Source organism: Sarcophilus harrisii, chromosome 4, assembly GCF_902635505.1.
Source record: "Sarcophilus harrisii chromosome 4, mSarHar1.11, whole genome shotgun sequence".
In the NCBI taxonomy this organism is placed as follows: domain Eukaryota; kingdom Metazoa; phylum Chordata; class Mammalia; order Dasyuromorphia; family Dasyuridae; genus Sarcophilus; species Sarcophilus harrisii.
The window spans coordinates 439,604,951-439,619,066 of NC_045429.1; the positions used below are offsets into that span (position 1 = coordinate 439,604,951).

Consider the following 14,116-nt stretch of genomic DNA (forward strand, 5'->3'; position numbering starts at 1 on the left):
AAAAGATAGAGATAGGGGATCACAACTATTGTAATTATACTATATAGTATTTAGTACAATATTATCAACTGAATGTTTGGGGGAGAAGGGAGTGCTTAACTCAATAAAGATATCTGCTAAGCAAATTGAGGAGGGGTTATCTTTGGGAACTTAGTGAAGATGTATATATTTGCCTTTGGGGAAGAAGGGGATCAGAAATTTGTACAGAAATTTCATATCTGTGTTAGTCCTTTTTCTACTTCAGGAGGCTTTACAAAAATCCAAATTAGTCACTGGAATCATGCTATGTGCTTATAGTTATCTGGTTTTCTCTGTGACCCACTCCTAAAACCCCTAAGTGAAAACCAATAATGAAATTCATGGGCAACCTCTCAGCATCCTTTATATTCTTAGTTGAAAAGTTCTGATAGAAGTAAAAAGTGTTATGGCAGAATGAATAGTCAATAATTCTTAGGTGATTTTTTTTCTCTATTTGGTCCTGCTAAAGGCTGGTTTCTCTCAAGCTCCAGTCTTTATAACCCTCTTTCTTCCATTCTTGACTCTTCTCTTGCCCAATTTTGTTCCATTTTTTCTGATTAAGGTTGATTCTACCTAGGGATTTCTTCCTGTTACCAATCTACATATATTTCATATATGTAATTTTAATAAACTCATGCCAGCACTCTATAAATTAATGTATGCTTTTTTATTTTTCTGCAAATAAGCATCTATTCTTGAAATAAAATAATTATGCACTTTGAACAACTAATCCAATTAAAAATACACTTGTGTTATTCATATTTAAAAATTAATTTCGGGGACTCTAGATGGCTCAGTGGCTAGAGCACCAGCCCTGAAGTCAGGAGGACCTGAGTTCAAATTTGGGCCTCAGACACTTAATACTTCCTAGCTGTGTGACCCTGGACAAGTCACTTTACCCCAATTGCCTCAGACAAAAATAAATGTTTATGGAATGAAAAAAATTTTTAAAAAATTAATTTCAGTACATATTTCCTCTGCATTTTTTTTGTTCATTCACTTGATCTATCTATCTATGTATCTATTTATCTATATATCTACATATACGTACCTATATATTAAAATAGGTGTAGTATGTGTATTTCTTTGTTTTCTTTTTCACTTCATATGCATTTTAAATTTTTTTTCTATATTTCTCTACTGAGCACAGGGAGAAGTGATATAAAAGATAGGGACTGGATCTGTGATTTCATTGGTATACATAAGAATTTTCAGTAAAAAAAACTTCTACAATTGCAAATCCATGCTTTTTTCCACTCTATAGTTTAGTAATGGCAAAAGCACCAAGCCAGATTTATTTACTTGCCCAGGGACACACAATTAGTATGTATAAGAAGAGGCAGGATTTGTACTGGGCTCTTTGGCTCCAAGACCAGCTTTCTACCTATGAAGCTTCTTTCCCTCACTTGTGTTATTATTTAATTGTATTATAATGTTCTACTTCATTTCTACATGTCTACTTCAATGGCTCTAGGATATCCTTATCTTCTGAGATCATAACCATACCATAAATATCTCTGAAAAGATAGTTCTCTCTATATTTTTTCTATCACCATTCTAGAGAGATAAATTTCAGTATTAGAATTATTATTTAAAAATTTTTTCTGTACTATCAAAGTGCTCTCTTAAAAGATTTTTTAAGAAACAATGTGCAATTGCACCAACAATATAAGTGATCATTTACAACCCTCTCCACATTGAGTTGTCATTGTTATTTTTGCAAGTTAGTGTGAAAATTACTGTAATTTATATATTTTATTAGTGGAGATGAATACTTTTTCTATTTTTTAAATATACCCTTTCAGAAATCATTTTATATTCTTGACCCTTTCATCCACTGGAAATGGAACACTCTAGAATATTTCCATCAATATTCTTTTTTTGATTAAAACTTTTTATTTCCAAAACACATGTAGAGATAATTTTCAACATTCATCCTTGCAAAACCTTGTGTTCCAAATTTTTTCCCTCTTTTCCCCCTACCCCCTCTCCTAGATGGCAAATAATCCAATATAAGTTAAACATATACATATTTCTACAATTATCATGCTGCACAAGAAAAATCAGATCAAATGGGGGGAAATGAGAAAGACAATAAGATGCAAGCAAAAAACCAAAAAAAAAAAAAAATGAAAATACTATGTTGTGATCCACACTCACCCTACAATCCTTTCTCTGGGTGCAGATGGCTCTCATCACAAGACTATTGGAATGGACCTGTATCACCTCATTGTTAAAAAAAAATCCACGTCCATCAGAATTGATCATTATATATAATCTTGCTATTGCTTTGTACAGTGTTCTATTGGTTCTACTCACTTCACTTAACATCAGTTCAGGTCTCTCTGAAATCATCCTGCTGATCATTTTTTATAGAACAATAATATTCCATAACATTCCTATACTATAACAATTCAATTTATTCTTCAACTTATGGGCATCAGTTTTCTTGTTTCTTGCCACTACAAAAAGAGCTGTTACAAACAATTTTTGCATCAATATTCTTTATGAATTCTGTAGTTTTAAATGGTGTTTTGATTCCATTTAGTCCTTAAATTTCATTTCCAAGGAAAAATTAAAATTCAAAAATCCAAAGATTCTGATATATATTTTCAAGTTGAGTTTCACTCAATTTCCTTTGAATTGCTTTCATGTTCTATTTTGATGACACATCAGAGAGCTATGATTCTCAAGGGAAAAGTGATTGGTCCAGCAGGACCTGCCTTCCTGCAATGCTAAGTCCAGCCTTAAGGGAGAAGCAAGCATCTCTATTAATTGGTTTAAATATCTTGAAGATAAATGAGTCTCTCTTGTAAATTTGTCCTTTACCCTCAGAAGGGTCACAACATTCCTTATAGATCATCTTTATATGTGAAAACAAAATTTTGTCTATTTTCTTATTTTCCCCCAATAACATGTAAAAACAATTTTAACTCCCCCCTCCAAATTTTTGAGTTCCAAATTTTCTCCTTCTTTCCATTTCTTCTTCTCCCCACGCCCCATACACTCTGAAGGCAATTTGACAAAGGTTAGTTGTGTAGTTATGCAAAATATATTTTCATATAAGTCATTCTGTGAAAGAAAACACAGAAAAATAAAGAAAAAGTATCTTTGATCTACATTTAGGTTCTGCCAGTTCTTTCTCTGGAGATAGCACCTTTTATCATGTCCTATAGAATTGTATTAGATCATTGTATTGCTGGAAAAGCTAAGTTTTTTTTTTCATAGTAGAACAGCATATGATATTGTTGTTACTGTGTATGATATCCTCATTTCACTTTGTATCAGTTCATATAAGTTTTTTCTCTGAGTAACCTCTTCATCATTTCTTGAAGCATGATAGTATTCTATCACAATCATATGCCACAACTTGTTCAGTAATTCCCCAGATGATGGACATCCCCTCAATTTCCAATTCTTTGCTAACACTAAAAGAGTTGCTATATATAAACATTTATGTACACATACGTCCTTTTAATTTTTCTTTATCTCTTTGGGATATACACCTAGTAGTGGTATTGTTTAGTAAAAGACTACGCATGGTTTTTATAGCCCTTCGCATAGTTCTTATTGGCTCTCTGGAATGAATTTTTTGCCTCAATTACTACCTACCTTTAATTACTGAATGTGTGCAGCCTCTGTCAAACTGAGACCTGTTAAAAACCTTAGCTTAAAAAGTTCAAAATCTCCCATTTCATTCAGGGTCATCTCCAATCACTTTGATCTATATCTTGCCACTGGACCCAGATGACTTTGGAGGGGAAAGTGAGGCAGGTAATCTTGCACAGCCCTCCCTCACTTAAAACCAATCTATTTGAATGTCATGGCATCACCTCCCTGCCATCAGGGTCCTCTTTGAGAATGAAGGACAAATAATAAAACTTCACCAACAGTACATTAGTGTTATAATTTTCCTATTCTCTCTTTCCTTTTACTATATCCATTCTCAAAAGTGGTTTTCTTTTGATTTCTACCTCCTCTAAATTTTCCCCCCTTCTCTTATCTCCTTTTGTTCCTACTTTCCAATATGGTAAGTAGATTTTTACATCCAATTGAGTGTGTATATTATTCTCTCTTTGACTCAATTCTGATGAAAGCAAAGTTCATGTGCTCCCCTCCCTGCTTCTCCATTTTCCCCTCCATTGTAAAATTTCTTTCAGGCCCCTTCAATGTCAGATAGTTTATTCCATTCTACCTCTCCCTTTTCCCCTCCCCCAGTACTCTTCTTTCTCATATCCTAATTTTTTTTTTTTTTTTTAGATAATCATACCATCACATTCAACTCCTATCTTTATTTTCTATGTATAATCCTTCTAAACTATCCTAACAATGAGAAAGTTTTTTGGAGTTATACATACCATTTTCTCATATAGGAATATAAATAGTTAAACCTTATTGAATCCTTTATGATTTCTCTTTCCTATTTACCTTTTTCTCCTTCTCAAATCTTAGATTTGAAAGTCATATTTTCTATTCAGCTTTAGTCTTTTCATTTGGAATGCTTGAAAATCCTTTATTTCATTGAATATCTATTCCCCTTTCCTCCCCTCCCCCGGAAGGATTATACTGTTTTGTTAAGTAGGTGATTCTTGGTTTTAATGCTACCTCTTTTGCCTTTCAGAACTATCATATTCCAAATCCTCCAATCCTTTAATGTATCTTGTGTTATCTTAACTGTGGCTCCACAATATTTGGATTGTTTTTTTGGCTGCTTGCAGTATTTTCTCCTTGATATGAGAGATCTAGAATTTGGCTTAATATTCCTTGGAGTTGCTATTTTGGGATCACTTTAGGAGGTGACTGGCGGATTCTTTCAATTTCTATTTTACCTTCTGGTTTTAGGATATCAATGCAGTTTTCTTTGATAATTTCTTGAAAGATGATGTCTAAGCTCTGCTTTTTAAAAATCATGACATCCAGATAGTCCAATAATTCTTAAATTATCTCTGCTGAATCTATTTTCTAGGTCACTATAATAAATTAGATCACATTTTTCTTCTATTTTTTATTTTTTTGTTTCTTGATGTCTCATAAAATCATTAACTTTCACTTCCCAATTCTAATTTTTAAGGAATTATTTTCTTCAGCGAGCTTTTGTACCTTTTTTTCCATTTGGCCTATTCCATTTTTTAAGGGGTTCTTCCCTTCAGTGAATTTTTGTAAATTTTTACTATGTGTCCAGTTCTGCTTTTTAAGTCATTCTTCCCGTCAATGGATTTATATACCTCTTTTGCCATTTGGCCTATTTTGTTTTTTAAAGCTTTATTTTCTTCAGTATTGTTTGTGCCTCTTTTACCAAGCTGTTGACTTTTTTTCATCATTTTTTTTGCATCACTCATTTATTTTTCCTTTACTTCTCTTGATTTTTAAAATCCTTTTTGAGCTCTTCCATGGTCTGAGATCAATTCATATTTTTCTTTGAGGCTTTGGATGCAGAAATTTTGATTTTGTTGTCTTCTGAGTCTTGTTACCATAGTAACTTTCTATGGTCAGAATTTTTTTCTGTTATCTGCCCACTTTCCAGGCCCATTCCTTGATTTTTAACTCTATATTAACTCTGCTTCCCAAGTGAAGGGGGCACTGTCCCAAGTTCAGATTTTTTTGAGGTAGTCATAGGTAATTCTGAGGATCTGTAAGTTTTTGGCTTTTCCAAGGTAAAGGTGCATTTACTACTCTCCTGGACTGTGTGCACTGGTTTGTGAGTGAACACAAGCTCTCTTTTCAACCCAGGAACTGTGATCAGATTCCCTGCTCCTTGTGGCCACAAGTTCTGCTGTACCAGTATTCCTTCTCTCACTAGGACTAAGACCCAGGACTGTGACTTAGATCCAAGCATAGGCTATGCCACAAAGTCCTGCCTTGTGCCAATAAAGGGACTTCTGTAAATTTCCTTCTGATCCCCTGTGGACTGAGAAATCTGGAAACTGCCACTGCTGTCATTGATTCAGTCACACTGAGGCCTGTTCCTGGTTCTCTGGGGCCCCATCTAGTCTTGCCTGGTCAGTGCTGGTGTGGCCTGCACTGGACTGTGCTCCCCTCTCATCCTGGTGCAACAGACTTTTTCTGCCAACTTTGTAAAAGCTGTTTTTGGGTTCTGCCACTCTATAATTTGTTTAGAGTCATTCTTTGAAGATATTTGGAAGAGTTGGGGGAAAGTCCCTGCCATTACTTCACCTCCAATTTCATCCATTTTATGCTATCAAACATAAATATACTATAACATATATTCCTGTATAAATAATACAAGAAAATTTATTTCTGGGGAGGAAACCATTTTCAAATTTGTGCAAGTGGACCTTTTCTCATAGATTACAGATTTTGCTTAGGGAAACATTTCTGAAAATGTTTTACCCCAGTTCACTTTTAAAAATTGTTTCCACTAATCAGTCTATTATTTCTAAAAGTCTTTGAACATATATTAATTTTTACATAGGAACTATAATAAAGGTTTCAGTTTTGGAAGTGTCTGTTGGCAAAATGTTTGCAACTGAAATGAGCCGTTAGATTGTAGCAAGTAAAGTGAGTGTTTCTCCTTAATGCTCTTGCAAACCCCAAAAATTCAGGACATCTGCTCCTTTCTCCATTTCTAGGATTCACATAGTAGTTTTTTTGTATTGTCTTTCCATATTTTAAGGATATATAGATATGGAAGAAGTCCCTTAAATCTTCATACTCAACAGAAGAGACTACATTAGCATTTCTTATCTTATTCACCATGACAAAAAGCATTATACCGATATACAAGGGTCCTTCAGTTAAATTTTTTTTGGAGTTCTTTCAGAAATTCACAAACCAAAAAGGGGATCAACACTTTGTTTTTTCACTTCAAGGGAATTCTTTTAAAAGAATTAGTTTAGATCATAATTGCACAGTACTAACTTTATTATTTCTAACCACAGGATAAAGATATGGCTTGGGTCTAAATACAGATTAGATTGGCAAAGACTATTCATATTCAATTAGAAACATAATCATTTATTTATACTAACTCTTGTGTTTTTTCAAGAGAAAATTTGATTTTTAGAACAAGCATTTAAAAAATAAAGTAATCTGATTTACTTGTTTAAATATTAAACAGCTTGGTATTGGGCAATGATAAATATTTTAAAAGGTTAAAATGAAAGGAAGGGTAGTTCTTAGAGCAACGGATGTGTTAATTTACTGAGATGCTTATTGACTTTTATGGAGTCAGTTGGTAACAATGTCCAGTAGCGTCTGGAATTTCTCTGAATTGCTTTGTTTTGTCAAACTGTACTGATTAGAGAATTCAAGAATTATAGAGTTACATTCGTCCTTTCAGGGGTCATTTACTCTTCTGAGGTGCATAGGTGTTCAGGGAAGACTAGCTCATAATCTGGTATGAGAGTTTATTGAGCCTTCTGCAGGGCTGCTCATCTACTTTTGGTGTCTACTTTTCACCCAACTCTCACTTGTGGTTCCAAGCTACTATAGCATGCACATTGTCCCCACCCTGGTAAAACTGTTCTGTTGGACAGGACTAAACCAAGTTGAGGCCTCAAACCTGTAGGCGAGTTGCTTCCTTTCCCCCTCCCCACCCCCTCTGCCTCAAACATATGATGGACAGTTTAGGACTTGGTAAAATATTGAAGTGAAGTCATCCTGACTTTTGTCTTACCACTCACTAAAACTTGGATGATTCTGGAAGAGACACTGAGGCTGATGACTGTGAAACTTTGCTTCACAATTCATGTACAAGTCAAGACATCAGTCTGTGAAGTCATTAGTCCTCTTCAAAAAACAAAAAAACAAAAAAAAAAGAAAGAACAGTCCTCTGGCTACCAATAGGTGAAATGTCCACACAATTTATTCAGTCATTAGCTCTCTCACTCTTACTATGTGACAACTCAGACGGGCTTAGCCCTGAAGGAATTTTTTTTTTTAATCAATCAAGGAATGTTTGTCCTCTGGGAATTTATGATCCAGAACTATTCTGGACAGATGGTCTCCTTTTGAATATTCAAAGGGACAGAAACACTCAGGTACTAGGACCTTATTTTTAATCCTATTCAACAAATTAAAACTGAACAAGTTATTAAATATATTTATATGTGAAGCACTGAGCACATGAAGAAAAAAAAAGATGCTGTCCTCACATGTTCCTGGATTTCAATGGAAACTAATAAAAGTATAGGTCAAAATTCAAGTCTCCTTCAGGAGGAAGGTTTCATCCATCTTTCCAAGGATGCTATCAGCCAGGGGTAAAAATTCTGAGTCAAATCAGACTTTTAATGAAGTACCCTTTATTCCTGGGAATTGCCCAATCTTATACCAAGATAGACTACCTGATCCATCAGTATGAACTCAAAAATGATTTTTTCAGCACCAACCGAGGAAAAGCTAGCCCCAACAAGTTAGCCGGATATCCCAGAGGATCCTCTTTGTCACCAATATTCCATCACAAAAGCAACCAAAGTGAAAGGATGTGACATAATTCACCTCACCACTGCTGACATTTATAGATGAAGATTTGCAAAACATTTTTATGCTGCTTCAGTCCCTCCCGCCCCCCCCCCCAAAAAAAAAGAGTAGAAATCAAAGCAATATCAGGAAAAAAGGAGTATTTCTAGGCCTGAAACTCTGGCTTCTTGATTGCATAGAACTCATGTGAGTAATGGAATGGAATCAAACGCAACTCACAAGTCAGTCAGGCCAGTTAGTCGCAGTCAGGTTCTGAGCGCCCTGCTCTAAGTCCGAATAGTCCACAAGGGCATCCCGACCTCCCAAGGCATCATCTCATCCTTTTATTTTTTTCCAAAAGAAAAGGCAGGACAGGGGAAGTTCTGAGCACCCCAAGAATTAGGCTCTGGCTTACAGGCGACCCGCGGATGCCGGACTACCGGACCTCTCCCTGGCGCTGTGGGCAGAACTCCTCTAGGAGTCCGTGCGTGCCTCAGTCTCTCGGTCCGGTTCATCTCTGCATCTATCTTTGCCGGAGCTCGGACGAAATGGGGAAAGGGAGAAGGACTCGCTGAAAACGCCGTGGAAAGGTCGGTTATTAGCGGGCGGGCCTGAGCGGTCTCGTTTATTACACCAACACAAGGCCCTGAGGATTGGCACGTTTCTGGTCTGTTTCGGGGGCTAAATGGAGAATCGAACGCAAAGCGCTTCGAATCCTGAAAGCACTCTCTGAACGTCCGTCAGGGGCGTACAGCCGGGGGACGGAGAGGGCTCGGGGGCAGGAGGGCCCGGGGTTCGAGTACTGCCCTGGCACGCACCGCGCCCAGAGTCGGGCGCAGGTGCTGACCCGGCCCGGCGGAGAGCGCTACCCCCGCCCCGGGAGCTCAGTCTGCCAATGAGATGACAGGTCTCTGCGGTCCGTCCCCCTCAACGTCGGTTATTATGCGGGGTGTCCCCCGCTCTAAGGAGACCATTACGTAAAGCGCTCTGCAGAGCCGCGAGCGGGGGGAGCCAGTCACGGTCAGTCTGGAGAATAGCGGGGTGGGGGAAGGGGGCCCTGCGGGCCCCGGGCCCCGAGGCTGCGGCTGCCTAGCTCCGGGCCCGAGGGTTGAGGGCGGGACTGGGAGGGGCCGCGGAGGGCCGGCTTCCATTCGGTGACGCGCAGCCCGGGAAGCGCGTCGAGCCGGGGTGACGGCAGCTCCCTTCAGGCCCCGGCCTCACGCATGCGCCGAAGGCTCCTCTTCCCCCTCCCTCCTCGGCCGGTCTGGGGCGGCGGCGGCGCGGTGACGTCAGGGCGCTGGGGCAGCTCCTGTGACAGACCGAGCCGGAGCGGCGGGGCGGGGGTGGCGGCGGCGGCGGCAGCGGCGGTAGTAGCACCGAGGAGGTGGGAGGGGAAAAGAAAGCGAACAGGCCGGCGGAAGAACGGACAAGCCGAGGAAAAGCAAAAAGGCCGAGAGGAGAGGGGAGCGCGCGCGAGCCACCCAGCCGGACCCGAGTAGGAGCCAAGGCCGCGAGCGCCGGCTGGACTGCGGCGCGAGCCCCCGAACGGCTGCGGAGCCGCGCGCGCGCCCGCCCGCTCCCTCCCCCACGCCCGCCAGCCCCCTGGCCCGGGCCCTCGCGCCAGCCCCCTTCCTCCCTCCCTCCCTTCCCTCCTCCCTCCCTCCCTCCCTCCTCCCTTCCCTCCCTCCTCCTCCCTCCTCCCTCCCCCGCCGGTGGATGGGAGTGAAGGACGGAAGAGGCCACAGCGAGGCGGCGGCGGCGGGCTCTCGGGTAAGGCGGCGGCCGGGGCCTGCCCTCGGGCTGGTTTCTTTCTCCCCTTCCCCTCCCCCTCTTCTTCTCGGGCGGCGCCGGCGCCGGCGCCGGCTCGGGCTGCGGCCGGGGCTCAGGCTGGGGCTCCGCGGGCGATGTGGCTGCGCCCGTCCCCTCCTTCCTCCGCCACCTCCTCTTCTTCCTCCTCCTCCCTCCCCAGCCTCCCTCCCTTCCCCCTCCCTCCTGCTCCCCTCCCCCCGCCTCCTCCTCCTTCTTCTCTCTTCGCTCTCAAAATGGCGGCCGCGGCGGCCGTTGGGTGAGAGACCCGGGAGGGGCGGGAGGGGGCAGCCCGGGGCAGGGGCCCGGCGCGGGGTGCGGGGAGACAGCGCTCCGCGCCTGCGGAGGTGGAAAAGGACAAAGTGGGTTCCCTCCCCCCCCCGGTGACTTTGCAGGAAGACCAAGGGCCGGGGAGAAAGAGGAGGAAGACTCGGGGAACAGGTTTCTTCTCCCCGGGGCCCCAAGGGGAGGGGTTCGATCCGAGCGGCGGGGGAGAGGAGCCCCGGCCACCACCATCCCGAGCATCCGGATGGCTGCCCCGACTCTATCCAGCAGGGGGGAGGGGGCGCTCGCCCCCTCCCCCAGCAGCATCAGCAGCAGCGTCCGGCTGGGCGAGGTGCAGCTGGTTATACGGGGTGGGGGGGGTCTGAGCGGGGGCCGCCCTCGGGGTCAGGGGCCTCGGCCTTTCCCAGACCCACCTCGGGGCTCCCAGGTGAGAGGATGGTCCTGAGGGCGGGGGTCAGCTCGGCGCGGGGATCTGAAGAGCATCCAGAGAAAGCCCCCCGGGGGGGTGCCCGTTGCTGTGGGAGGGGGCGGTCCGGGACGTCTTGGCCTCATTGATCGGGCGCTCCTCTCCTTGGTGACTTGGCAAGAAACTCGTGGGGGGGGAGCAGTACGCGTTTCTTGAGGGGGGGCGCCCAGCTTTGAAGCCTGGCTGGGATCGGACCTTGGTATTTTGGGGGTCTGGGCCTGGTTAGTGTTTTCTTGTGTAAGGAGGAGAGGTTTGAATTCCAAGAGTTGGTCCTCCCCTTTATTTTAAAGCGGTGGTAGAGAGAGAATGAGGATGTTTTTGTAATTTAAATCTTTACATACGTAAAAGTAGATCCCTGACACCAGAATGATGTAAAGATTTAGAGTAAAATTACTGCAGGCTTTTTTTTTTTATTATAGTCTTGTTTGGGGGTGGGGTTGTTTTGTGCATTTCCTTTTGAGGCTAGGGCGGAGAAGACAGTACTTGGGCCTTTGATACCAATAATAATGTCATCCCTCTCCTTTTGCTGTGGTAGCGTTTGGGTAAAATTTTTCTACTGCAGCAGGGGCTTGGTTGTTGCAGGTCAAATCCTTTATCAAGAGAACAGCCCTTTTTGGTTGCAGTAGGGAATGAAATAAGGTTGATTCCGCATTGAAAGCTTTCTTTGACCTTTTATTTTAACCAATCTTTGTGACTGAAGCTTTCTAATTAGGTTTTTGATCCTTAATCGGTTATATTGCAGCTTGTCGTTTCACAAATAAGAGTCATGTGAATCTGTTATTGAATCTGTATATTTGGGTTGGCTAATTTATTTTTTAAAAAAAAGGTCCTCCAGTGTTTAGGATACCAAAGAAGGGAAGGAAGAGTATCTGTCTGCTAAAATTGCTCTGAAGGCGAGCATCAGAGGAAAGGAAAATAATTGTGAAAAAATTCTGCAAACACATACCTGAATAGCAGACTTGTAATTTCTGTGCATCCCATATTATTTAAATCCCCCTCCCCTTGGAAAGGAAAAAAAAAAACACCTGGACAATATTTGCCGATGCTGCGTACAACCTTTGAGAAGACTGGGTGGAGTAAGGAAGCTGGGAAAGGGATAGATTGCCCTTTCGTTGCATTTTTCTCTTGCCTGTTTTTTTCATGGTCTGTTTTAATATATTAATTGTTGCTGCAATAATGGTGTTTCCATATAGTAAGCTTGCTAATAAAAAGGACTTTGTTAAATAATATCTGATGATCTTGGTTTCCATTATTTTTGTAGAATCCAGGGAGAAGTAATCGGTCACTATTCAAAAGTAGTCACTTATTGCTTGTTTTTTTCTATTTTATAGATAGATGTGTTCATTTTAAAAATTGTTATTCAGATGTTTATGGGATATATCTCTGCTAGAAAAATAGAGAAAAGTTAATATCTAGACATGTTGCTAAAATCCAAAGTGTATGCCATAGATTTTATTTTTAACTGTGTAGTTCAGCATAAGTTGCATTCACCTTACCTCTATTTGAGACATTTTTTCCTGAATGAGCATGAAGACCACAACATAAAGCATAAAATAGTAACTGTAAAAGCTAGTTAGCCTTAACCTTTTCTCGATGCTGCCCCCAGAAGGGCAATTTTTTGTAAAGGTACCACCATAAAAGAGGGAAAGTGACTTAAATTTATCTTGAATCAGAGAACTATCTAAAATGAAATTTTAGCAGGAGGTTCGAATTACTGAGAGTGATTTTTGGTGACTACTGATTTATGTGCTGTGTAGATCACTAATTTAGTTCTCTTTTTGCATTTTATATAGATGTAATTAAGAAAAATACAAGAGGAAAATAAAATTTCCTTAAAAGAATACATTGTGTGAATAAAGTTAGCAATTCAAGATGATATTAAAACACCCAGCTAAGACTTTGTAATATTCACCACACTAATGATGGTTATTGTTCAATAGATTTTTTTGTACGTGGTTATTGTTGCTGGCTGATTTTGAAATTTTGGTTGCTTTGACTTTAGGATAAGATGTGCACCAAATGTGGTGTTTCTAATATATAAGAATCATAGCTTTGCAAGATTTTGTCTTGATTTGTAATTTTTTTTTTTTTTTTTTTTAAGTGCAGAATAGCTTAATGGAAAGACTCTACCTGAGTGAACTTCAGGCTGCTTGATTCACTTTCCTTTTTTGTCAAATGAAGAGGCTCTTCATTTAGTCTTTTAAGATGCCTTACATTCTTATGTAAGGTCAATTTTTAGAAATCTTTTAAATTAAATATTCAGCACAGTATTGGAAGATCCTCTGGTTATTAGTTATATGCAATGTATTTTGGGATAAATATTTGTAGGATAGAGTATTTGAGAATTGGGGGGTAGGGGATATTTAATACCAGAATTTTCTTTTTTCTCTTATTAAAAGTTATAAATTCCAAGTTCTATATATTAGTTTTAAAATTGAGTTCTGAATAAATCTTCAAAGTGATGTACTAAACATTAGTTGGGAGGTGTAAATAACTTGTTATCTTAGGGCTTTTTTTTTTCCAGAAAGGCAGGATTTCTTGATCTGAAATATTAAAAAAAAAAAAAAAAACTTTGCCACATACTAGTAAGATTGGTGGCACATTAGATAAAGGGTCAGTCTGGAATTAGAAAGATTTGAGTTCAAATTCAGTCTTAGACACTTAAAAGCTGTGTGATCCTGAGCAAGTCACTTAACTCTTTGCCTCAGTTTCCTAATCTGTAAAATGATCTGGAGAAAGAAATGGTAAGTCATACCAGTATCTTTGCCAAGAAAATATCAAGTGGGATCACAAAGATTTGGACATGATTAAACCAATTCAGGAATAACAAATGTAGTCAGATTATGGTTTCATCAAATATATTACACATAGAATCATATTTGCATGAGGAAAACCTAAATGCCAGAGATTCTGTTTTGATGCTCTTCTTCTTGTTCCCAAGGAGTGACTCTCACTGTGTTGTCAGTGGGACTTGGTGCCCTTCTTTGACTGACAATCAATGACTAGACCATGAATTTACATCATTCTAAAAAATCTTTACTTGTCTGAGTATAACTTTACTATCCTAGAAGGACTACAATTCGATGGAGATTCTGCCAATTACTTTTTCTTTGCCACCTTTAA

At 40.5% G+C, this 14,116-nt stretch overlaps 1 protein-coding gene across 3 annotated transcripts in view; it reads left to right on the plus strand.

Annotated features, from left to right (window-relative positions):
* Positions 1 to 9,434: 9,434 nt before the first annotated feature.
* PAFAH1B1 (platelet activating factor acetylhydrolase 1b regulatory subunit 1) overlaps positions 9,435 to 14,116 on the plus strand; it is a 70,537-nt gene continuing 65,855 nt past the window's right edge. The window contains exon 1 of one of the 3 annotated variants that reach the window (XM_031967817.1): positions 9,435 to 9,456. The gene's annotated coding sequence lies outside the window, so the exon portion shown is untranslated. Of the gene's footprint in view, positions 9,457 to 10,110; positions 10,207 to 10,458; positions 10,502 to 14,116 lie in introns of those variants that run through there. The other 2 variants (XM_031967815.1, XM_031967816.1) reach the window with 2 other exon arrangements.